Source organism: Mirounga leonina, unplaced genomic scaffold, assembly GCF_011800145.1.
Source record: "Mirounga leonina isolate KUSES-001 unplaced genomic scaffold, KU_Mleo_1.0 Mir_125, whole genome shotgun sequence".
Lineage (NCBI taxonomy): Eukaryota > Metazoa > Chordata > Mammalia > Carnivora > Phocidae > Mirounga > Mirounga leonina.
The window spans coordinates 64,140,577-64,167,759 of record NW_023270305.1 but is presented as its reverse complement, the minus strand read 5'-3'; the positions used below and the strand labels follow the sequence as shown (position 1 = coordinate 64,167,759).

The 27,183-nt window shown below is 37.1% G+C and overlaps 1 protein-coding gene and 1 pseudogene across 1 annotated transcript in view; both read right to left on the bottom strand.

The window, feature by feature from the left end:
- FBXO11 (F-box protein 11) overlaps positions 1–27,183 on the bottom strand; it is an 84,992-nt gene that overhangs the window by 24,768 nt on the left and 33,041 nt on the right. The gene's annotated exons all lie outside the window — the stretch shown is intronic.
- Positions 9,340–10,100, bottom strand: LOC118008154 (annotated as a pseudogene).

Below are 27,183 nucleotides of genomic sequence, written 5' to 3'. Positions count from 1 at the left end.
ATATATATATTTTTTTTTTTTAAAGATTTATTTATTTGAGAGAGACTGAGTGAGCAGGGGGAGGGGCAGAGGGAGAGAGAGAATCCTGAAGCAGACTCCCTGCTGAGCGTGGAGCCTGACCCAGGGCTGGATCCTAGGACGCCAAGATCATGACCTGAGCTGAAATCAAGTCAGCCACTGAAATAAAAAGATCAGTCACTCAACTGACTGAGCCACCTAGGTGCCCCAGAACATATATTTAAATACAAAAAAATCAAATCACTAAAAGAAAATGAAAATTATTTTTTTTATGTTAAAGTGGAAAATAGCTATAACCAATTTTGGAAGGCATTTAAAAAAAGGTGAGGAGCATGTCCACTTGATGAAGGGAATGGAAGACTTACTACCACAATGGTTACAGTCTGTAGTCTTGCAAGAGGTGTCAGAATCAAAGCAGGGTGAGGAGGGTGTCCATGGAGAAGTACAGCTCAGTGAAGGGTATCATCAAGTAGGATGAAAAGGGTATCTATGCAGACAGTGCATAGACTCAAACTGTGGCATAAAGTGCTGGAGCTCAAGAAGGGTAAGAAGGAAGTTTGGGGGGTGGGTGGGAGGGTGGCCTAAAATGGAGAGTCAGAGCAAGAGTAGGAAGAGAAGGACAACACACAGAAGAAGGGATGGTGGAACTGGAAGACGGGTTGCATATAGTAGAGGGATTCATCAGATTCATCAAATAATTAAACAGCGTAATGGAAGCCAGCATCACTTCTATGATAAAGATACATAACCTAAATCTAATCTGAAGAAACTTCAGACAAATGCATATTTGTTCTAATTTGTTTTAATAATCTTCAAATTGTCAAAGTCATGAAAGTCAAGCAAGTCTAAGGAAATGTCCCAGGATGAAGGACATAGAAAAGATACAGCAACTAAATGCAACATATGGTTCTGAACTGGATCCTTTTGCTAAAAGGTTACTATTAGGACAATCAGTGAAACTTGAAGGAGGGGGTGTCAAAGGATTAGAAGGTAGTAATGTGTTGATGTTAATTTTCTGTTTTTAATAGCTGTAGTACAGTGATTTAGGAGAATATCTTTTTTTGTAGGAAATACTAAGGTATTAGAAGGTGGCAGGACAAGAAGACTGGCAACTTCTGAAGGGCAATCAGAGGGAAAAAACCCTCCTTGTATTGTACTTTTAACTCTTCTCTAAGTATGAATTGTTTAAAAAAAAAAAAGCTAATAGATTTGATTAATATATAAAAAGTTTTAAAATTCTGCTGAGAAAATGAACACTATAAACATAATTAAAGGAGCAACACAGTAAGGAAAATATATTTGCAGTACATGTCACAGAAGGCTAATTTCCTTATTATATCTGCATGCCTACAAATCAGTGTGGAAAAGATGAACAATTCAATAGAAAATCAGGCCAAGGATACGAACAGACAACTCAGAATTAAGTTTAAATGCTAATAAAAACTACAATGAGATTTTTTATGTAGCAGATTATCAAAGATCAAAAAGTGCGATCACACGCTAGTATCATCAAAGGATAATATGTGGGGGGGAAGTTCCTAATTGCTTTAAGGATGGCAATTTGGCAATAGCTATTATTACTTAGCAATTCCATTTCTGGGAATTGATTCTGTAATTATATATTCACACATGTGGGCAAAGTACTATGTACGAAGATACCTGCTGTAGTACTGTTTATAATACTGCAGGGTAACAATCAAAATATTCATCAGTAACTATTAAACTATGATGCAGCTATACAATAGACTATTATGTGGTCACTACAAAATATACAGCAGTTCTATACAGACTGATAAACTATTGCAAATATGTAGTAAGTATGAAAACCCCAAATATACAGAACAATGTGTTTAGTGTATGTATGTTCTGAGGCTATATAAATATGTTTATAAATACATATATTTACTAAAATACGTAAACTTCATGATGGCAGGGAGCTAACTTGAAGAGGATTCTAGTGGCCAAAGATGGGACAATTTGAGCATCCATTAAGAATGAATGAACTGAAAAAAATATATTTAAATCCATGAGTAATGATACTTAAAAAAAAAAATTTTTTTTTAAAAAGGTTATTTTTGGGGCACCTGGGTGGCTCAGTCGTTAAGCGTCTGCCTTCAGCTCAGGTCATGATCCCAGAGTCCTGGGATCCAGCCCGACATCAGGCTCTCTGGTGGGCAGGAAGCCTGCTTCTCCCTCTCCCACTCCCCTGCTTGTGTTCCCTCTCTCGCTGTCTTGTTCTGTCAAATAAATAAAAAATCTTAAAAAAAAAAAAAGGTTATTTTGAAAGATGCTAGTGAAAACCAAGTCATCATTTTGAAAACTGGTAAATAATAGGAAATAAACATTTATTCTTCCTCTCTTACATAAACTGAACACCAGATAATCAAGTATTGGCTGAGAGGAAGTTTTTCTAGAGAAACAAATACTAATAAATGAAGAAATAATAAAAATTTGCAATCTCTAGAGTTAATGGATTTAACCACTGAGTATCTAGTTCCTAATACCAGAAAAAGAGAAACAACCAGACATAATAGATCTCCTGATGAAAGAACACAATAGCACCCACCAAGTTTTGCCAAAACACCTAATCTGAATCTGATCAATCCTGTAAGAAACTCTAAATGGTCAAACTTTTAACAGTTTCCTCAACAAATAAATTGCATGGGAAAAACGGGGGGGAAGAAATAAGCACATCTAAAGCATACTGCTTAAGAATGTACACTTTGTTATTAAAATTGTAAAGAAAAAGCCAAAAAAATATCATAAAAATGCTTTTTGTTGGTGAAGGAAAAGGATTATAACTGGAACAGGGCACATAAAAGGTTATTGCAGTGGCCAGCAAAGTTCTATTCCTTGACCTACTGGTATTAAAATACCCAACTTTAATAATAATTCAATACCTTAATAATAATTCGATAACCTGTATGTCTGTTTTATAGGAGTTTCTCTACCTGGCTATTATTTTACAGTAACAAAGATGTTTTTTAAAAGGTGGGGTTTAAAGCAGTGGAATATTTAAAAAAAAAGGTTTTTCAAACAGCAGACTTGGGCAAATTAACATTCTTATTTATTTTTTAAAGATTTTATTTATTTATTTGACAGAGAGAGAGAGAGAGAGAGACAGCGAGAGAGGGAACACAAGCAGGGGGAGTGGGAGAGGGAGAAGCAGGTTTCCCGCCAAGCAGGGAGCCCAATGCAGGGCTCGATCCCAGGACCCTGGGATCATGACCTGAGCTGAAGGCAGTCGCTTAACCAACTGAGCCACCCAGGCGCCCCAAATTAACATTTTTAAGCCTAACTTCTCTCATCTACTAAAGATGATAGTCTTATAGTTCACAGGGCTACTGAAGGGATTTAAATAGAATAACACATGCAAAACAGCAGTGTGCCTGGCTCATGTGAGCGTTCAATAAATGTTTTTGCTATTATTTCATTTAAATACTATTCTATTAACATCATTTTCAAATGAAACTTGGAAAACCAAGCAAGTTTTCTAGGAACCATACTGTTGCCAATGTGATATGCCTATTTTTGATGTCATCCCTTTGTAGTTTAATATGTGGTTAATTTCTAAAAATATTTTGTGTGCGCTTGAAGGGAACATCTACGTTCTATTTTTTAAAGTTTAAACACATCTAAAAGATCGTTTAACTCTGTTGTTCATATAATTTATGTGTTTACTTTTGTTGGGGATGGTGGTAGTGATGATCTGATTTATTAGCTTCTGAATGAAATGTGTGAAAATCCCTCACTATATCTATAGGTAGTCCTTTATTTGTAGTATGTAAAGTTTTGCTTTGTATACTTTAAGATAATGTTATCTGGACATACAGGTTCAAGATTATTACTTCCTCTTGGTGAATTATTTCATCATTATGCAATGGTTCTCTTTATCCTTAATAAGCTTTGCCTTAAAAATCTCTTTTTGCCTGAGGGCCACCTGGATGGCTTCGTCAGTTGGTTAAGCGTCGGACTCCTGGTTTCAGCTCAGGTCATGATACAGCGGTTGTGAGACTGAGCCCTGAGTTGGGCTCCATGCTGAGTGTGGAGCCTGCTTGAGATTCTCCATCTCCCTCTGCTCCTGCTCTCTCTAATAAAAAAATAAATAAATCTATTTTTGCCTGATAATATTTTCCTAACAGCTTTTTGTTGTGTTTTAGGTCAGCCTAGTATTTTTTCAACCTTGTATTTTCTTTTTTCTTTTTTTTTTTTAAAGATTTTATTTATTTATTTGAGAGAGAGAGAATGAGAGACAGAGAGCATGAGAGGGAGGAGGGTCAGAGGGAGAAGCAGACTCCCTGCCGAGTAGGGAGCCCGATGCGGGACTCGATCCCAGGACTCCAGGATCATGACCTGAGCCGAAGGCAGTCGCTTAACCAACTGAGCCATCCAGGCGCCCCATCAACCTTGTATTTTCAACTTTTTACTTTTGGACTACATTCTAGATTTAGTTCTTAATCATGTGTTGCTAGATTTATTTTCCTTTTTAAAAAGTCTTAGGGACGGCTGGGTGGCTCAGTTGGTTAAGTGTCTGCCTTTGGCTCAGGTCATGATCCCAAGGTCCTGGGATCGAGTCCTGCATCAGGCTCCTTGCTCAGTGGAGAGCCTGCTTCTCCCTCTGCCAGCCACTCCCCCTCCTTGTGCTCTCGCTCTGACAAATAAATAAAATCTTTTAAAAAATAAAGAAAAATTTGAAAATATTTTACTCCTAAGTAATCCCTACACCCAACATGGGGCTTGAACCTAGAACCCTGGATCAAGAGTCGCATGCTCCACCAACTGAGCCAGCCAGGTGCCCCTCCATTATTTAATTTTTAATTTCTGAAAGTTGATTTGTTTTTCTTTTTCAAGTCTTACTGTTTATTTTATTTTTTTAAAGATTTTTGTTTATTTATTTGACAGAGAGAGAGACAGAGAGAGAGGGAACACAAGCAGGGGGTTTGGGAGAGGGAGAAGCAGGCTTCCGGCTGAGCAGGGAGCCCGATGTGGGGCTCAATCCCAGGACCCTGGGATCATGACCTGAGCCGAAGGCAGATGCCTAACGACTGAGCCACCCAGGCGCCCCACTGTTTCTTTTTTAAATAGGCCTATTACATCACCATGCTTCATCTCCCTTTTTTTTATCCTTTTAAAATTTTACACACGCTTACTTTATATTCTTTTATATATATATTTTAAAGATTTTATTTGTTTGTCAGAGAGAGAGACAGAGAACACAAGCAGGGGGAGAGGCAAGCAGAGGAGAAGCAGGCTCCACCTTGAGCAAGGAGCCTGATGTGGGACTCGATCCCAGGACCCTAGGATCATGACCTGAGCCAAAGGCAGCCACTTAACCAACTGAGCCACCCAGGCGTTCCTTTATATTCTTTTTTAGATTATCACTGGTCATTTAAAATTTCTGCACAATTTCGGAAGCTGTGGGTTCTAGGCCACAGGCCTGGGTCTTAGTGCTAGCTCTATTTTGAAAAGGTCCAAGGCCACATATCTCCCATCCCCATATACACACCAAATTCCACCCCAGAACCCTTAGGAGATACATCCCAGGACCAAAAGGTCCCTGTGCTATTTTATGCAGCAGCACCAACTCCCACTTACTGCTTTGATTTGACTTCTCTCATTTCTGGTTTCCTTCTCTTCTTTCCTTCTTTAGAGCTTAGCTATGCACTTACAGTTTTGCTCTTGTTTTGTGCTACATTTCTGTATATTTGTAGTGTGTATGCATGTGGGGATGATATCTCTAGCAGCTTGGTTTATAATGCTGGTACCAGTTTCTTTAACACTCAGAAGTACATTCTCAAAACTTTTCATCCTATACAACCCTCTCTCTCACCCCACTCCCATTCCTATTTAAAATCTATAGATCTTATTATTACAGACACCTACACCTCACCCACCCAATCCAGAATCCTTTCCTTCTCACCATCAACACAACAAATATTAAAAACTGAAAAGTAAGGAATTCAGAGGTACTAATGGAAAGAAAACGTGTTAGTTAACTCAGCTGCAACCTGAAGTTCACACCAAACAAATACATGAAGCTACATAATTTGAATTGTGTAATGCCATCGTAACCTCAACTTCCCATTTGTAAACACTGTCCTGTTCTAAAGCACTCAAAGCTCAGTTCTAGAAGAAATGTATTAAATTCTTACTTGTGCTGAGGTAATCTGTGCTAAATTTCTACATAGTTCTCATAATAAGTTACCACTGACTGTTCTGAGAATAAGTTACAGTGCTAGAAGGTATTTAAAAAGGGGTCATTCTGAAAAGATCACTTGGCCACTATTATAATAAGCAAAGAAGAAGGATTTAAAAAACAACAACACTCTAGTCATTAGTGTTCTCTTCATTTTTGGATTTCCTGTAGAATTGTATAAGAATCTGCAGTACTGATAAGGACCATATATGTCATAGCTGCCTTATGTTGTTATTTACTTTTATGTTTTATGCCATATTTTCCTAACAAAAATATAAGCTCTGAGGGCAAGGCATCTTTTTTTTTTTTTTTTTTTTTTTTTAAGATTTATTTATTTGAGAGAGAGAGAGAGCAAAGGAGGGGCAGAGGGAGATGGAGAGAATCTCAAGCTGAACACGGAGTCCTGCATGGGGCTCTACACAGGGCTCAATCCCAGGACCCTGATATCATGACCTGAGCCGAAATCAAGAGTTGAATGCTTAACCGACTAAGCCACTCGGGTGCCCCAAGGCCTCTTGTTTATATATTTCCTCAGTTTCTACTTTGTTGTCCAGTAAGTACTCAATAAATGTTGATTCACATCCATGGAGAACACTTTAGTTTTATTCAATTCAAGGAATTTTTCCTAGAAACCATCACTAGTGGGTGAACTATGATGATCTTACATACTACTTTACATAAAACAAAAACCTGGACAGGAACTGCTTCATTTCTTTTTACCTCCATCTCCATGAACTTATTTAACATGCACAGCCATTATTTTTTGTTCCCTCCTAAAATTATGGAGAAGCATTCCCCAAGATAGATTTGGCACATATGAAGCAAACGAAAAAAAAATTTGTTAAATAAATAAACGAGACAATGAATAAAATGAATAGTTAATGTAACTGCCTAAAACTAGCTCCAATCCAAGAATCAAGAAATCATAAAATGTTAGTTATTGGTTTGTTCTAACAACAGTCTAAAAGCAAGCCCTCAAAATAACATTTTGTTAAATTTTTTTTAACTTTATAGTTTCACTTTACATCTAATATTAGAACGCCTATATTTAGCAAGCTGTAATCTAAGACTAATAAAAAAAAATAATTCTCAATGCCAAAAATGCTCAATTTCAACCATAACTTACAGAAAACATCATTTTCAGTTAGGAAATAGCCAGCGATGTCTAAGTAGAAACAGAATGTGATCCATATATGTAATTTTTAAAAGTTATTTATTATTTTAGTGATCTCTACACCCAATGTAGGGCTGGAACTCATAACCCTGAGATCAAGTGTCACATGCTTTTCAGGATGCCTGGGTGGCTCAGTCGGTTAAGTGTCTGCCTTTGGCTCAGGTCATGATCTCAGGGTCCGGGAATGAGTCCCGCATTGGGCTCCTTGCTGAGCAGGGAGCCTGCTTCTCCCTCTGCCCCTAACTCTGCTTGTGCTCGCTCGCTCTACTCTCTGACAAATAAAAAAAATTAAAAAAATAAGTACTCTTTGAAACACACACACACACACACACACACACACATATATGAAAGAAAAAAGAGTTACATGATCTTCCAACTGAGCCAGCCAGGCACCCCTACATATGTAATACTTAGTTTAATTTTTAATATTCTAGTAGCTATATTTTAAAAAATCAGTGACACACACACACACACATTTAAGACCTTATCCGTGCTCTATGGCCGCTGGCTGGCTCAGTCGGTAGATCTTACATAACTCTTAATCTCAGGGTTGTGAGTTTGAGCCCCACGTTGGGTACAGAGTTACTCAAAAGTAAAATCTTAAAAACAACAACAACAAAAATCCCTTTTCAGTGCTCTAAAAGATAAATAGTACCATACAATTTAAAAGGATGTTATACACACACACACACATTTTCATTTTGTAATTTTTAGATTTTACTGTAAACCCTATACAAATATACCAGAGTCTTCACTATTAATAGGAGCCAAGGTTTAAGTAAAGCTGTCTGGAAAATAAGCACACTTCTTTAACTAAAAAATAATCTTTGAAATCCTTGGTATTAAATATGACTGAAAATTTGTACTAGGATTCATTTCAACAAAAGAAGAGACTTAAGTCTATATATCCTGAAGCTAGAAGAACATCTTAATTTTTATACACTTAACTATTTTAAAGGCTTACAAAAAACTATACTACTGCTTGGCTGAGGTTCAAAGTCCTTTAGGTTATACAGTAACCTGAAGTTAGAGTTTATGGAATTTAATTTACAGTAATTTTTTTCACCCACAAATATTATATATATTCCACATTACTTACCCATAGCCACAGATCAGATTGGAAACTTAAGCAAATCTGTGCTAGTAACTGTGTGTTTAGAAACAGCTCCCAGTCTCACGTTGTAAAGAACTACACTTGACAACTGTTTCTAACACAGTTGGGAACTACCACAGCTTTTCCAACTACTAAAAAAATCCAATGAATAAACTGAAATGAAAATAAAATTCATTTTAAATGTTTTTTAACTTAAATATTTTACTTAAAACTTAAGTATTTAAAATTTTTTTCTTAAATATTCTAAGGTAAGGAGTCCAGAAATAAAGTCATAATAAAACACTGCTTTTTAAAAGCATGACTTGCTATAATCAGGTGTTTCTAATTATATACTTACAAACTTTAAAAAATATAATTATTCAAGATACCATTATATACTTCCATTAATGTATTCAGTTATTATTTATACACATACATACACTTCTGCTAAACTTCCACCACAACATCAACTATAGGGGTTATCTAAGACTGGTCAAAGAAAATATATTTATATGTTGACCACTGAATAATAATTTTTAGAAGCACTTCTTTGATACTATAAAAACTTACTGAAAACTCAAACAGGACTTCATTTCAAAAGAAAAAATTTAGACCACTTCATTCTAAATGGACTGACAGGAGCGCCTGGGTGGCTCAGTAGGTTAAATGTCCAACTCTTGATTTCGGCTCAAGTCATGATGTCAGGGTAGTGAAATCCTGCAGAGCGGAGCCCCACTTCAGGCTCTGTGCTCTCAGTGGGGAGTCTGCTTGAGATTCTTTCCCTCTGCAGCCTCCCCCCTCCCACGCTCTCAAATAAAAAATAAATCTTTAAAAAAATTAAATAAACTGCCTGACATAAAGTATGTTCAACAAATATTTGCTGAATAAATGAAGACTAAATGAATGAATGTGCCATGCATGACGTGAATTACTGGTGAAACAGAGCAACCATTAATTCTTTGAATGTTTAGAAGAATTCACCAGTGGAACAGTCTGATTCTGAACTTTTGTTGGGAGTTTTTTTTCTTTTTTTTTCTTTTAAACTGCTTTACTAACTTCACAATATATAATGAACACCTTGCCATGCAATAGGGTAAAACTCCCCTGCTGACAGAATCTTACATTCTGGGTCAAAATACAACATTCAATTAGAAGCTGGTCATAGGAGACCCACAAGAGACATGTAACACCAAAAGGTTTACAACAAAGGTTACATTGAGAACATTAAGTTCAGGAAGCAGGTTCAGGGAAAACATCAAGATTCAAGGCATAAGGCAAAACTCATCATGATGGTCATGGTGAGGAGGGTCAGTGCTAACTGCCCACAGACTATGATTGAATTGCTTTTCCCTCAGCTTTTCCATCTCCTCCCCAATCCTTTCCATATTCTCCTCTCTCATCCTTGCCTGTGGTTCTCCAATATAAATTTATTATTCTCTGAATCATGTCCCACCTATACTGCAGGATGGGCTGCCTAACACGGAACCACCTATGATTTACTCTAGGCACACAATATTCACCAGCTTCCAAAGGGAGGGCCAAGGGTTCTCCTTTATTAGCAACTTGGTCCTTTTCATCCTTTTTTTTTCATTTTCCTGTTTGGCATTCTCCATGTTGAGATTTTTTTACTGCTTGTTCCTCTTTGGACGCCATTGCTCCTGGGCCTATCCTTGCAGTCTCCTCCTCCTCCCAATTCTCGCCTAAGAGTGCGCCTCCACGACACTTAGACTTGCACACCTGCTTCCCCTCCGCCTCCGACTCTTTAGGGCCGCCTCTGGCCCACATGCCTTCAGGGCCACCGGGAAGTGAGTGAAGGCCCTTGTTGGGAGTTTTTTGATTACTGATTCAACCTCCTTACTAGTAATTCATCTGTTCAGATTTTCTCCTTCATCATGATTCAGTCTTGGTAGGTTGTATATTTCTAGGAATTTATCCATTTCTTCTAGGGTTGTCCAATTTATTGGCAAGTAACTGTATTCTAATCTCTTCCAATCCTTATAACAAGAAAATCTCTTCTAATCCTTTGTATTTCTATGCTATCAGTTGTAGTATTTCCTCTTTCATTTCTGATTTTGAGCCCTCTCTCCTTTTGTCTTGTGAGTCTAGCTAAAAATCTGTCAATTTTATCTTTTCAAAGAACCAGTTCTTAGTTTCCTTAATCTTTTCTATTGTCTTTTTAGTCTCTATTTTATTAATTTCTACTCTAATCTTTGTTATTTCCTTCCTTGTACTAACTTTGGGCTTCATCTGTTGTTTTTTCAGTCCCTTGAGGTATAAAGTTGTTTTAGACTTTTTTTTTTTTTTTTTGAAGATTTTATTTATTTTTTGACAGAGAGAGAGACAGCAAGAGAGGGACACAAGCAGGGGGAGTGGGAGAGGGAGAAGCAGGCTTCCTGCTGAGCAGGGAGCCCGATGCGGGGGCTCGATCCCAGGACCCTGGGATCATGACCTGAGCTGAAGGCAGATGCTTAACGACTGAACCACCCAGGTGCCCCTGGACTTCTCGTTTCTTGAGGTAGGCATTTATTGCCACAAAATTCCCTCTTTGAATGGCTCTTGCTGCATCCCACAAATTTGTCATATTTCCATTTTCATTTGTTTTAAGGTATTTTTTTATTTCTCCTTTGATCCACTGGTTGTTCAGCAGCATACTGTTTAATATCCACAAATTCATGAATTCGCCAGTCTTTTTGTGTAATTAATTTTCTAGTTTCACACTACTGTGGTTGGAAAAGATGCCTGATATGATTTGAATCCTCTTAAATTTATTAAGACTTGTTTTGTGGTCTGACATATGATCTATTTTGGAAAACGAGTCTCTTATAAGGCAGCATACTGATAGGTCTTCTTCCTTTTATGATGGGTTCTTATTGTTATGTTCTACCAACCATTCAAAGAAGAATTAATATGAGTCCTTCTCAAGCTCTTTCAAAAAAGAAGAGGAGAAAACTCTTCCAAACTCATTTTACATTACCCCGATAGCAAAACCAGGTAAGGGCCACAAGAAAATTATAGGCCTAAATGTAAAAATCCTCAACAGAAGATCAGCAAACTGAATTCAACAATACATTAAAAGGATCATACACCACGATCAAGTGGGATTTATTCCAGGGATGCAAGATGGCTCAACAGCTGCACATTAGTCAATGAGATATAACATATTAACAAAGAATAAAAATCAGATGACTGTCTCAACAGATGCAGCAAGAGCATCTGACAAAATTCAACATCCATTTACAATAAAAACTCTCAACAGTGTGGGTATAGAGGGAACATACTTCAACACAGTAAAGGCCATATATGACAAGCCCACAGCTAACATACTCAAGGGTGAAAAGCTAAAAGCTCTTCCTCTAAAATCAGGAAGAAGACCAATAGCTCACTCTTGCCACTTTTATTCAACACAGTATTGGAAATCCTAGCCAGAGCAATTAGGCAGGACAAATAAAGGCATCCAAATTGGAAAGGAAGAAGTAAAGCTGTCACTATTTACAGATGACATTATGTTATATATAGAAGACCATAAAGCCATAAAAAACTGTTAGAATAAATTCAGTAAAGTTGCGGGATACAAAATCAATACATAAAAAGCTGCTGCATACATGAAGAATGAACTATTACAAGATAAAAAAAAGAAAAAAGAAGAAACATCTTGGGGTTGTGGGATCGAGTGCTGTGTAAGACTCCGTGCTCAGCGTGGGCCTGCTTGAGACTCTCCCTCCCTCTGCCCCTCCTGCTCATACTCTCTCTAAAATAAATACAAAAGAATTAAAAAAGAATTAAAAAAAACACAACAGTCCAATTTACAAAAGCATCAAAAAGTATAAAATACCGAGGAATAAATTTAACCAAGGAGGTAAAAGACCTGTATACTGAAAGCCGTAAGACATTAATGAAAAAAAGTGAAGACACAAATAAATAAGAAAGATATTCTGTGCTCGTGGATTGGAAAAATTAATATTGTTAAAGTGTCCATACTACCCAAAGCAATATATAAATTCAATGCAATCCCTCTCATAAACTCAATGGCATTTTTCATGGAAATAGAACAAACAACTCTAAAATTTATATGGAAACATAAAAGCCCCTGCCTGATTCTTGAGGGGAACAAAGCTGAAGGCATCACGCTCCCTGATTTCAAACTTTATTACAAAGCTAGAGTAATTAAAACAGTATTGTATTGGGAGTAAAAAGACACAAAAATCAGCAGAAGGCCCAGAAATAAACCCACACCTATAAGGCCAATTAATTTATGACAAAGGAGCCAAGAATATAAAATGGGGAAAGGACAGTGTCTTCAATAAATGATGCTGGAAAAACTAGACAGCCTATATGCAAAAGAATGAAACTGGACCATTATCTTACACTATGCACAAAAATAAACTCAAAATGGATTAAAAACTTGAAACCATTAAAACTCCTAGAAGAAAACATAGGTAGTAAACTCCTTGACACAGGTCTTGGCAATGATTTTTTTTTTAATCTGACACCAAAACCAAAAACAACAAAAGCAAAAATAAGCAAGTGGGACTACCTCAAACTAAAAAGCTTCTACACAGCAAAGGGAACTATCAACAAAATGAGAAGGCAACCTATTGAATGGAAGAAAGTATTTGCAAATTATGTATCTGATAAAAGGCTAATATACAAAATGTATAAAGAACGCCTACAACTCAACAGCAAAACAAAAACGAAACCCAAACAATCCAGTTCAAAATTGGGCAGAAGATTTAAATAGACATTTTCCCAAACACATACTAAGGCCAACAGGTACATGAAAAGATGTTTAACATCATTAATCATTAGGGGATGCAAATCAAAACCACATGAGGGGGGCACCTGGGTGGCTCAGTTAAGCATCGGGACTCTTGATTTCGGCTCAAGTCATGATCTCAGGGTCATGCGATCGAGCCCCCTGTTGTACTCTGCACTCAGCAGAAAATGTGCTTGAGATTCTCTCCCTCAACCTCTCCCCCTCCCCTGCTTGCTTGCTCTAAAATAAAGAAATCTTAAATAAAAAAAACCCCACAATGAGGTATCACTCATACCTGTTAGAATGGCTATTATCATAAAAACTAGAAATAACAAGTGTTGGTGAGGACGTAGAGAAAAGGGACCCCTTGTGCATTTCTGGTGGGAATGTAAACTGGTACAGCCACTACACAAAAGAGTATGGAGGTTCCTTAAAAAACTAAAAGCAGAACTACTATATGATCCAACAATTCCACTTCTGGCTATTATCTGAAGAAAACAGAAACACTAACACAAGAAGATATACATATCTCCCCCGCCCAATGTTCATTGCAGCATTATTTACAACAGCCAATATACGGAAACAACCTGTGTCCACTGACTGATGAATGGATAAAGAAATTGTGGTATATACACACAATGGAATATTATTCAGTCATAAAAAAGAAAGGAATCTTGCCATTTGTGGTTACATGGGTAAATCTTGAGGGCATTAATGCTAAGTGAAGTAAGTTAGATGAAGAATGACAACCACTGTATGATTTCTCTTACATGTGGAATCTAAAAAAACAAAAACAAAAAACTCCAAAGCTTATAAAAAACAAAAAAACTCCTGAAAACCACTCATAAATACAGAGAACAGATTGATAGTTGCTACAGCAGGGGGCAGATGGGTGGTAAGAGAAATGGATAAACTGTTTTTTGTTTTTAATGTCTAAATAAGTCGAAAAATAAATACAATTTTAATTGAAAGAAAGTGAGGGGAGGAAGGAAAGAAGGAAGAAGGAAGGAAGGAAATGGACCTGAAGAAAGGAGCTCCAAAGTTGTTGACAACTGTAAAAAGGGGGTGGGGGGGGAAATGGAGCGACCAAACAGAATATTGTATTTGCCGTCCAGGAATTTAGGAGAGATACAGACAACTAAACAGGCAATAAAAATACAGTATGTCACATGCTGTAATAGGAATAAGCAGAAAGTACTATGGAAATACACAAGAATATCTAACCAATATTAGATGATGTTGGGGTATTAGTGAAGATTTTTTGGAGAAAGTCCAAGCTGAGATGAATGAAAACTGGGAGTTCGTGTGTGTCAAGACCTAATGGTGCCCACCTCCAGTACAGGTCTCAAGGAACTACAAGTCACTCCATATGGCTGTATCTTGTAGCAGGGGCCAGATCATGAAGGGTGCCAAAAACACTTCAAAGAATTGAGATTTTACTTTGAAAGCCAAGGACAGCCACTGAATGTCTTTAAGCAGAAGAGCGACAGTTGTTTTAGGAAAATTACCTGAACAGTGTAAAAACAGTAAGAAATGGGGGTGCCTGGGTGGCTCAGTTGGTTAAGCGACTGCAGTAAGAAATGGGGGTGCCTGGGTGGCTCAGTTGGTTAAGCGACTGCCTTCGGCTCAGGTCATGATCCTGGAGTCCCTGGATCGAGTCCCGCATCAGGCTCCCTGCTCGGCAGGGAGTCTGCTTCTGCCTCTGACCCTCCCCCCTCTCATGTGCTCTCTGTCTCTCATTCTCTCTCTCAAATAAATAAATAAATCTTAAAAAAAAAAAAAAACCAGTAAGAAATGGATGGCACTGATGGTGGGAGACCAGTTTAGGAGGCTATGACAGTAATACAACTGAGAAGAGATAAACATGGCTTGAACTATGGTAATAAAAAGGGAAGAAGTGAATAGATTTGAGATATATGTACAAGGTAAATTCGTAAAACTTGATGACTGGATGGATATGGGTGACACGAGGATGGAGCCAGGAGTAATACTGATTTGAGCAATCCAATGGATGGTGGTGTCATGTACCAAGGGAGGGATCTTTGTGGGCAAGTCATGGATGGGGAGGAGGGGAAAAAAGATGAGTTCAGGTTTGGGTTTTGAGTTTTGAGGTACTGTGGGGATTCTCAACAAACTCAAGATCCAGTGAGTGATTTAGAGATAGAGAATTTAATCACTCTGTAAATATACTACAGGAGACGTGGAGAGTCACTAAGTATAGATTACCTATCATTATTTACATACTGTGATATAGATGCTTAATGGCAACGTGCTATCCAATCCTTGAGGAAAAGCTACATAAGGCAGAGTGGACTGTTATCTATTGATGTCAAAATTATCAACACCATATATAAAAAATATCTGTGGGCCCAGAATTGGCAAGAATACATAATTCTAGCTTGATGAAAAAAAAAGAAAACCTCCAACTGACAACTACTAAATCAAGGCTTAACATCCTTTGGGAATAGCTTAGCTTTATTTTCATTCTTTCCTGTTATATAATCACATTCTGTTTTCCTACGACATTTTCTCCCACCTCTTTCAGGTAAAGAAGGAGTATAGAACAGCCTCACCCCAAAAATGGAACATCTGCATTGTTTCTTCTATTGTTTTTTTACCTCCAGTTTTACCCTTCCCATATGTCTTAAATTGACAAAATTCATAAAGTAATGCAATCATTCTTTTCTATTTTATCAAACAGGAAAAAATTCCTTTTAAAGTTAGTAACTTTCACAAATTTTAAGTCGCTTTAAGTTCATTTGGACAATATTAATATTCAAAACTAGCATTACATCTTAAGTAGAAGCTGATAGGACCAGGGAATCAAGTGCATCATTAATTTAGGGTCAGAATGACCATGGCCTCAAATCAACAGTTAAGACAAACCTAATTAATTATAGGCTAATCTAGGATTCATATAAGTCAGCAATTTTTAAAAAGCTGTTAGTTTTCATGTACTTGCTAGTCGCTATGAATATAAAGATCTGCCAAAGTAGCTCGATCCTGTAGGAAGCTAGACATACAAATAATTGAAGCACGATAGTAAGCACCATTTAAAGGCACACATAAGGTGTTAGGAAAATATAAAATAGGGCACACTAATCACCATATGCACACAGCTTAAAAGAAAACAATTTAGCTTGTCCCTAATTTTATTTTCACATTAAATTTAGCAATAAATTTAAAGTATGAAGATCAGAATGAGAATAAGCCTTTTATAGTCTAACAAGCATTAAATGCTTCACCTGTGTTGTCAACTCCACACACATAAGAAACTATTTTTCTGAAAGAAAGAAAATGGACCTCATGGAGAGATAGGAAGGCTGAGCATCATCAGTTCTCTTTCTTTCACGGTTCAAAGTTAGACCATAATTTCTGGAACTGTAAGATTTCTAGTAAGTAATGTTTTACAGATCAAGAGATTACCTGACAGGAAAGATGTTATAACACTATTCTACTGACAGAGCACCCAAGGCCCATTAAAGTTCAGTGAACTGCTTGCTGAAGGTTAGCAGGGGTAGCTAAATAAGTTTTAGATCAATGGACTCCAAGTACAATGTTAGTTATGTAATTTGGATGTCTCAAAAGTTTATTTTATAATACAAATGATGACAATAACAGTAACTGGACTAACAGCAGTAGCAGCAGCAATTCCACTACTGCTACTAGTACTATTACTACTACTTGTGTACCTAACACTGAACACTTACATGTGGTAAGCACTACTGTTCCAAATGTTTTATATATGTATAGGCACACCTCGGAAATGTGCAGGTTTGGTTCCAGACCACTGCAAGAAAGTGAATCAAATTAATCTCTGGTTTCCCAGTGCATGTAAAAGTTATGTTTATACTATATTGTAGTCTATTAGGCATTATGTCTTAAACCCATACATACCTTAATTTAAAAAGTCTTTTATTGCTAAAAATTGCTAACCATTATCTGAGCTTTCAGCGAGCCATAATCACTGATCACAGATCATCACTATAAAATAATAATGAAGAAGTTTGACATATTGCAAGAATCACCAAAACATTACACACCAATACAAATGAGCAAATGCCATTAGAAAAACAGTGCTGATAGACTTGCTCAGTGCAGGGTTGCCACAAACCATCAATTTGTTAAAAGTGCAGTATCTGGGGGCACCTGGGTGGCTCAGTCGTTAGGCGTCTGCCTTCGGCTCAGGTCATGATCCCGGAGTCCTGGGATTGAGCCCCGCATCGGGTTCCCTGCTCAGCAGGAAGCCTGCTTCTCCCTCTCCCACTCCCCCTGCTTGTGTTCCCTCTCTCACTGTGTCTCTCTCTGTCCAAAAAAAAAAAAAAAAAAAAAAGTGCAGTATCTGTGATATATAATAAAGTGAAGTGCAATAAAACAAGGTATTCCTGTATTAAGTCACTGAATCACTGTATCAACTCTGAGGAACATATTCCTAGTTTTAAGTAAGTAACTAGGCAAGGAGAGGTTAAGCATCTTGCCCCAAATCACAACAGTGTCAAGTAGTAGAGGCAGAATTTGAACTCAGTCTAGCTCCAGAGCCCCATACTCTTAACCACTGTGCTATCTGAACATAAATTAGTTTTGCTAACTACTACTGGATATAGAAGTATTTAGCATTTGGAAGAACACCAGGAGTATTTATTACTATGAGTATTTAGCATATAGAATAACAATGAAATAAAACATATTCTTTTGGAAATGTTTATAGAATTTAAAAAAAAATCTATTTTCACATATTTTATTAAAAGTGTTATATGCAAAACACCAGAACATGCACATCAGACCCTTTATTTTCATAATGGGCATCTCCTTAGATCTTTTTGTATAACTATCAATAATATTTGGATATACCACACCCAAATGATTAGGGATACAGGCTCTGAAAAAACTGGCTCTTGGTTAGAATCTTGGCTTAGTAGCTAGCTGTGCAATCTTGGGACGAGTTCCTTAATCTGTCTGATTCTCAGTGCATCCATAAAATGGAAATAATAGTGCCTACCTTATAAAATGTTGTGAACATCAATACAGTACCTTGCAGAGACATCCAATGTTAGTTATTATTATCATAAATGAGATAGGATGCTGCAAGTTAGCAAGGTGCATTCAAAATATTCTAGCTACAGGCCTTTTTTATACTATCCAATTCAACCTTCAAAAAAAAACTATGAGGTAGAAATAATGATTACTAGTACAAAATATTATACTACTTATGATGGGTGTTCAGAATAGTTCTTGAATGGTCGGGGTGCCTGGGTGGCTCAGTTAAGTGGCTGACTCTTGATTTCGGCTCAGGTCAGGATCTCAAGAGTCCTGGGATGGAGCCCCGAATCAGGCTCCACCCTTAGTGGAGAGTCGGCTTGGGATTCTCTCTCTCCCTCTGCCCCTCCCCCCAGCTCTCTCTCTCTCTCAAATAAATCAATCTTAAAAAAAAAAAATACAGTGTGAAATCCACAAATGCCATGGGCTGACTACAAAAAAAATGAATAGTGATTCCTTTAAAGTATCAGTAGTCATTCTGGGAGACTATAAAATTATTCCAACAATCCTGCCACAACTGAAGTTATTCGTCACACTAATTTTTTTCTAATTATAAAAATATGTCCACTTAGAAAATCTGAAGAAAAACACCAAAGGAAAAAAAGTTACTGAAAATCCCATCACTCAGAGTTTATTCCCATTAATATTTTAGGATTCTTCTACTTATTTTTCTCTATGCAAATTATATAATTTAATTGAAATACTGTATGTACTGCTTTGTACCTTGCTTTTTTTCATTGCATCATGAATATGAAATATGTTTATGATACAGGTCATGAAATTTTCTGAAACATGGTTTCCAATGGCTATAGAACATAAAGGTTCCATTATTTATTTAATTAGCTCCTTGTTAAATTTAACCAGTTCCCTCTTACTAAAGTTTCCACTTTTTTTCCTGGCCATTTTTGTAAATTCTTTCAATTCAAGACAAAAATTTACCCTTTCGGGAGAGATGATTTTTGACATTAGCTTTATGTTATTCAGTATAAAATAAGATAACTTGTTAAGCTAGGAAGTATTAACAGTTATTAGTTTAACAATAGTTGGTTTAGAGAGAGTAACTTCTCAAACAGCTAGTAAGTAGCAAGGCTGGGATTTGGTTCAGGAATCCAGTCTTCTGTTCCATACTGTCCGCCTAACAACAACATCAACAACACAACCACCACCACCAGCCAACAACACTAATAAAGTGTAGCTAACATTTTATCAATGTGTCAGGTAGTGTGATCATTATTTTACATATATTATCTCTATACTCCTGTAAAGAACACCTACTATCAGTCAACTTAGTCTATTCTGTTTATATATGTATTTATATCTATGTGCCTTTATTCATTGTGGTCTTCCTTCTTACAATATCCATCTCTTTTCTCTCTACTTACATAAGGTTATAGTTGTGTTCTGGCAAGTCCCATATTTTCTATCTATAAAGCCTTTCCCAACATCCCCATTTCATATTGCTTTAATTCCAACTTATAAAAAGTCAAGTCAAGGGGCGCCTGGGTGGCTCAGTTGTTAAGCGTCTGCCTTCGGCTCAGGTCATGATCCCAGGGTCCTGGGACTGAGCCCTGCATGGGGCTCTCTGCTCAGCAGGAAGCCTGCTTCTCCCTCTCCCACTCCCCCTGCTTGTGTTCCTTCTCTCGCTGTGTCTCTGTCAAATAAATTTTTAAAAATCATAAAAAAAAAAAAGTCAAATCAAGTGTTGAGCGTTAGAAAGAAAACTAATTATAACACTTTGGGCAAACCAATCAACCTCTCTACACCTCAATTCTCTGCCTGCAAACTGAGAGGGATGGACTAGATCAGCCGTCCTCAAATTCTAGCACAGATCAGAATCATGTGGAGATCTTATTAAAACACAATGCTGAGCTCCGCTCCCAGTGTTTCTGAATCAGAAATGGGAGAGGGGGTGTAAGAATTTACAATGCCATCAAGTTCCAAGGGATGTTGCTACTGTTGGGTCAGGAGTCACATTTCTGAGAATCACTGGGGCCACACAAAGTCCTTAAAAAAGCCAAGGGTAAAGGGAATGCTCTTTTACTCTGTTTTAAAAAAAAAAAGGAAAAATTTCAGTTAGTGTTGTAACATTTAATAATTAAACCTTTCACTAAGGAGGTGGCTTAGGCAGCAATGTGCATATAAACTAGGATACAATAAAAAGACTCCTTCAATAATGGCAATAAACCAGAAAGGCCTGGATTAAGGTGGTGATAGTAAAGAAGAGGAAAAAACAAAAACAAAAAACCTCCCCCAAATTACACGTCAGTCACTCTTCTCTGCTAAAATTTTTGCCATTATCCAATGGAAAGCTGTACATATACACACTGCTATTATGTAGAAACACAACATGAAATCAGGAATCGTTTTCTGCCACAGTAAAATCACTATATTATCAATAGGGATCTCATGTTCAAGATACTTTCTTAATATATGTCAACTTTAAACTTTTTTTGAAAAAGATTTTATTTAGTTGAGAGAGAGAGAGAGAGACACAGTGAGAGAGGGAACACAAGCAGGGAGAGTGGGAGAGGGAGAAGCAGACTCCCCGCTGAGCAGGGAGACTGATGTGGGGCTCCATCCCAGGACCCTGGGATCATGACCTGAGCTGAAGGCAGAGGCTTAACGACTGAGCCACCCAGGTGCCCCTAACTAATTTATTTTAGAGAGGGAGAGAAAGTGCACACATGCGTGAGAGCGAGCAGGGGGAGGGGCAGAGGATCTCAAGCTGACTCCTAGATGAGCACAGAGCCCGACACAGGGCTCAATCTCAGGACACGGAGATCATGATATGAGCTGAAACCCAAGAGTGGGACGTTCAACTGACTGAGCCATCCAGGTGCCCTGTCAACTTTAAACTTTTAAAAATAAAAACCTGGGAGAAAATGGCAGAGTAGGTAGACTCATTTTATCTCTAAGACTCTTCAACATTATTAGTAAGGAAATAAGATATAAAGCACTACAACAGAGGGACAGGATAAAGTCATCAGAACACAAGAGATTTCAATGGACTTCTCAAAGACACAAACATAAACAAGTATTGACTACAGAAGCAAAGCAGAGAAAGCTACTGCCTACAAAAGCATGTTAGAGGCTACAACAGAAGAAGGAACTGTCAAATTCTCTCAAAACCTCAGAGGAGCTCTAAACTCTGATAAGTGCAAGTACAGTAAAGGACAATCATGATATGTAGATCTGAAAGCAATGACATTCGTTATAGATCAATAAAAGGAAGTCAAGTCTTCTCATCAAACCACCAAACAAGAGTGAAGGTAAAATAAAGAAATTTCCAGACATTCCAAGACTTACAAAGTTGGTCTCCTATATAACCTTTCTCAGGAAGTTACTTGATGATATATTTCAACAAAATTTGGGAGTAAACACAGAAGAAGATATGGGATCCAGAAATTAATGAAGTTATCACAGAAAAGCAACAAAAGGAAGAAATTCTAAGATAAAGGGTGTGAAGCAGGCCCGAAGAAACTACAGATTGGAATAAGACTCCAAAGAGCTGCAGGAATGAAATTTCCTAATTTCATAGGGTAAATTAATAGGTTAGAGAGTAAGAAACTTAGAACAACTTGAAGACATGATAAAGGCAACAGGTGAAATGTAAAAAAGAATCCACTGGAACAGTTAGGAATGGTCTCTCTTCAGAGGCCTAGGAATAACAGTATTAAGCAGAGGAGAAAAAGAAACTAGTACATACTTGGCGCTACAGAGAAAATATCTCCATATTCATAGTAAGATGAACACTGTTATTTTTCAACTTCTAGAATCAATCTACATACAGATCACTGAAAAATACTTTACTAGCAATATGATAAATATGTTCTCAATGCAGACTGAGATTGATAATGACAATGCAGAGCTAAAACAGCTTAGTGGTGAAAGTCAAGAACCATGAGTATCCATCCTCATCTTATAGAAGAGGGAGTCTATAGATACTATTCTTAGTTGAGGAAATGTAAAATTAAGCTTTATGTGTTTTAAAGTTATATTGGGTTGAGGTGGGTGGCGGAAATGCTGTAAATAAACCAACACAGCAGAAATCAACAATGTTTAAATTTGATGGAGAAATAGTAGAATAAGATTTGATCAGCCAGGGGTGCCTGGGTGGCTCAGTTGGTTGGACATCTGTCTTTGGCTCAGGTCATGATCTCAGGGTCCTAGGATCGAGCCCCGCATCGGACTCCCTGCTCGGCAGGGATTCTGCTTCTCCCTCTCCATCTGCCTCTCCCCCAGCTCATGCACGGTCTCTCTCTCTCTCACCCTCACTCTCTCTCAAATAGAATCTTTAAAAAAAAAAAAGATTTGATCAGCCAAAATAGACAGCATGCTACTTATGCACAGAAACTCATCAACTTTACTCAAAGTTCACTGTTCAGGATTCATTTATCTTTACTGTGCACACATTTTTTTTTTAAATTAAAGCATCAGATTTCCAAGTCTTTATACCCGGTAGTGCATAAAGATTTGTTATCTAAGGACTACATAAACAGTATATAAATTGCCCCAGTCAACAGAGAACATGACACTTCTTTGGAGAGAAAAGACATACACAGCAATTAATGAACAAACTCCCTCTCTCCCTCTCAATGTGCCAGAGTACCAGATCATGTCTGACGATTAGAGACCATGAATATAAAATAAGATGCTATTTCTATAGTGCAAATGATTTATATAAAAGAAATTATAGACAAGCAGTAAAAATAAAAGTAAATGTAGCTCAGAATCAGAGGGAAAGAAAGATTTCATGGAATAGAAAGATGTGGGGCTTCAGGATAAGATATGGCAGACTATGAAAGATGAAAAACTAGGTCTTCAGAAAGGGACATTAAAAAAAAATAATAAAAAAATAAGTAAGAAGTCCAGTGAGGCTGTCTTACTCAGGAGCTTTCATGGGAAGACAAAGGAAACTAGAGGAAAAACTCTTCAGGAACCCAGAAGCACTGAACAAATGAATATGCAAAAGTGGCAGAGGTAAGAGTACATATATATTTTTTTAATTTTCATTTTTTATTTAAATTCAATTAATTAACATATATTATTAGTTTCAGAGGTAGAGGTCAGTGATTCATCAGTCTTATATAATACCCAGTGCTCATTACATCACGTGACCTCCTTAATGTCCATCACCCACTTACCCCATTCCCCCACCACCTGCCCCCTCCAGCAGCCCTCAGTTTGTTTCCTTTGATAAGGGTCTCTTCTGGTTTGTCTCCCCTCTGACAAATATTTTTCAATAAGCTTATTCCAAATTACCAAGGAAATAGCCTCAGCACCAGAAATACAGGAATCACAAGGCAGCTCATGCAGATTAAAAAAAACCCTCCCTTATTTTTGTGCTTTATATGGGAAAAAGAAAATATATATATTTACCTACAAGTTTTACCGAAGTAGATGAAAGATCATATTAAAGAACAGTAGATGGCGCCAAAATGTAATTTTTTTTACACTACTGCCTTGAGTCACATAAATCATTAACTAAAACCAAAGGAAAAAAACTTTTCATATTAGAACTGAAGAATATTTTAAAAATTTTACAAATTATCCAGATTTTCATGCGGTATCCCACGGACTGATGTTAATAACAACGCTCTATAGCATGAATACTTACTGAAAAACACAAGACTGCGTCAAATGCAAAAACCTGAACTGGAAAGTATTTTGGGTTTTACTAAAAGTTTAACCATACTTCTTACAAAGGAATTACGGAATAAACAATGGCACTAACAGAACTGATTAGTAATATGGGTAATTTAAAGCTACTCTTTACAGAAATGCATTTCCCTTCTTGATTCTAAGAAGTGTAAGGGGTAATACTACCATAACAAAATATATCCAACTCATCTCAAGATCGTCCAGAATTCAAAATATAAAAAATAAACAAACTGGAGATTTGGGGAACAACTTGTGTCAACATCAATGATTCACCTTGATGATGTCTGGGTTAGGTTAAGATTAAACTAATTTGCACTGATTGGGGTTAGGGGAGAGGGATGGAAACTTGGCAAGATTTAAAAGTAATAGGCTCTGGATGATTTACACAGAGGAAAATAGCAATTTTCATAAATTCATAAATGGATGAGACCTCAAGAAAGATTTTGGTCCTATTTTTTGTATACAAATCGCTAAAGCTTGGGGCGCCTGGGTGGCTCAGTCGTTAAGCGTCTGCCTTCGGCTCAGGTCATGATCCCAGGGTCCTGGGATCGAGCCCCGCATCGGGTCCCCTGCTCCGCGGGAAGCCTGCTTCTCCCTCTCCCACCCGCCCTGCTTGTGTTCCCTCTCTCACTGTGTCTCTCTCTGTCAAATAAATAAAATCTTTAAAAAAAAAAAAAAAATCGCTAAAGCTTTACTGTGTCTTTCTTATCTGTAGCCCTCAAAGAAAATGTTTTCATAGCTCCTTCAGGATAGCTCAGGGTTACACCCTTCAAATACCAAAACAGAATTTTAATTTTATTATTTTTTAAATCTTTTTTTTTTTTTTTTTTTAAGATTTTATGTATTTGTTTGTTAAAGAGAAAGAGAGAGAACAAGCAGGGGGAGCAGCAGGCAGAGTTGGAGAAGCAGGCTCCCTGCTGAGCAAGAAGCCCCATGCGAACTGGATCCCAGGACCCTGGGAACATGACCTGAGCAGACACTTAACTAAGCCACCCAGGCATCCCCAGAATTTTAATTTTAATCATTTTGATTGAAAATACTTCTAAAGTATATTACCTTATTTTGTTTTTAAAAGAATATCCTTAAAATAACACTTTGATAATTATAAGATAATCATTAGGATCAAATAAATAAGTCTACTGGTTTATAATATGATGCGACCCTGAGGACCCATTTATAAGTACAAAGCGATTTTCTAGAAGAAACTGGCCTATACTGGTGGGTTTCTTGTTACTCCTATAGTTTATAGATTTTTCTTCCCCTCCCTTTCTTGCTGTCATCTGTTTTGTCACTTCTTCCAAGCTATTAGACTAGCTACAGACGTCTATTTTTTTCTGATTAAACCAAAATAATAGCTTGCTGGACGTATTTATTTTAATAGTAAGGGTAAATAGGCACTGAAAAGGAGTTTAAGGAAACTTTTCTGAGAATAAAGTACATGAGTATTAGAAATATGTGATGCTGCTCAAAGTCTTTATTGCTTCTGCCTCTTAGTGTTAAAGATAAATGAGATTGTTGGGCAGCTTTATTCCAAAAAGTTAACATACTTCTTTTTATCACTGTGCTGAGTGGTTAACTCATTTGTCAGAAAGCACACAGTCAAAGGATCTCTAACAACAGCCCCCACGTTAGAATTGTATATTTCACATGAATGGTTAATAAATTTAAATGACAATTATGAATATGCGTTTTCCATCCTAATCCCCAATTAACAATTACTTTACCCTAGAGCCTTAACTAATGGGCTAACCAAACTCAGCCTCCTCAGCAGAAACCAAGAAGATAAATTAAACCAAACTATCCTTTGTCCCACTGGAAAATGGAAAAATGATTAGGTTTTTTCCTCCCTTATTATTTTGTGAACTGGGAAGTGTAGCAGTGCTCAAAATTAGTTATGTACTAAATCACCTGTAGCTCTTGTAAAAACAAATATGTCCACAATTCACTCACTCTGAAGTGGACGTTGCGATTGACTTCATATGGGATCACTTATGAATAGTCTGGTTATTTATGGCAATTCCATACTCCTCAAGGATGAGCAGGCCTAAGCGAATGTGACCCAGTGAGACACAAGAAGTAGCTTGCTTTTTTGGCTTCTGGGTAAGAGAGGTCCTTCTCTCTTTTCTCCTAGTAGCTACAAAAAAAGGATAAATGCTGCATTTTTTAATGGCAGACAGTCATTCTAGGTCCTTGAGGAGAACGTGAGACAAAACTTGTCATTTGAGATAAATTTTCTTATTGTTTAAGCCAGTTTGAGTGAGATTTATGTTACATTCAAAAGCATTCTGAATTCTGAAAAAGGCCTACTGGTTCATGATACACAACCAAGGCTGAAAGACACAGGGATATAGAAGTAATAATCAGAAATTCAAAAGGAATTAAAGTGGAGTGATGTCAAGAACTGGGAAGAAGAGGCAACAGTAAGAATTCAAACCTATCTATAGTGATTATCATATAGCACTAGGCATACCAATACAGTTTAATAACTAAAACAAATCTAAAGCAATTAGTCCAAAGACTTATATTAGCTTCAAACACAGTGTTTCCCCCCTGCCTTCAAACCTACTTCAATACAGAAAATAAAACCAAAACACTCTTGGTAAACTAGCTCAATATGAAACTGAAGTTTAAAATGCTGCAGATTTGTTAGTACCATAGGAAAGCTAATGAGCTAATTATGAAATGATAATTCTATTTATACCTTTTTTTTCAGTCAAGAATAATCACTAGTTGATTCTATGGGTATTCTGCTTTAAGGCTAATAGGGAACAGAATTAAATGAGAATACACCTTCATTTCCACAAAAAAAAAAATTTTTTTTAAGATTTTATTTATTTATTTGAGAGAGAGAACAAGCAGCCAGAGGGGCAGAGGGAGAGGGACAAACAGACTCACTGCTGAGCAGGGAGCCCGATGCAGGGCTCGATCCCAGGACCCCAGGATCATGACCTGAGCCGAAGGCAGATGCCTAACGACTGAGCCATCCAGGTGCCCCAGTTTCACAGTTTTCATTAGAGCTAGTATTTTGGGGTTGTGGTACAAAATTTTCAAAGGTACTGGCTAACTTTGAAGAAATATACCATGTTTTATTGGAGCATAAAGCTAAACCTAAAGCTGGATATAATTTTTTTTCTTATATATGTACAAAGGAAACACCTGGGTACTCTTTATTTTAACCTAAAGTTTCCCTAACCTATAAATGAACACAAGAACTAATACAGTTTACTGTCATATATATTTATGAATCACAG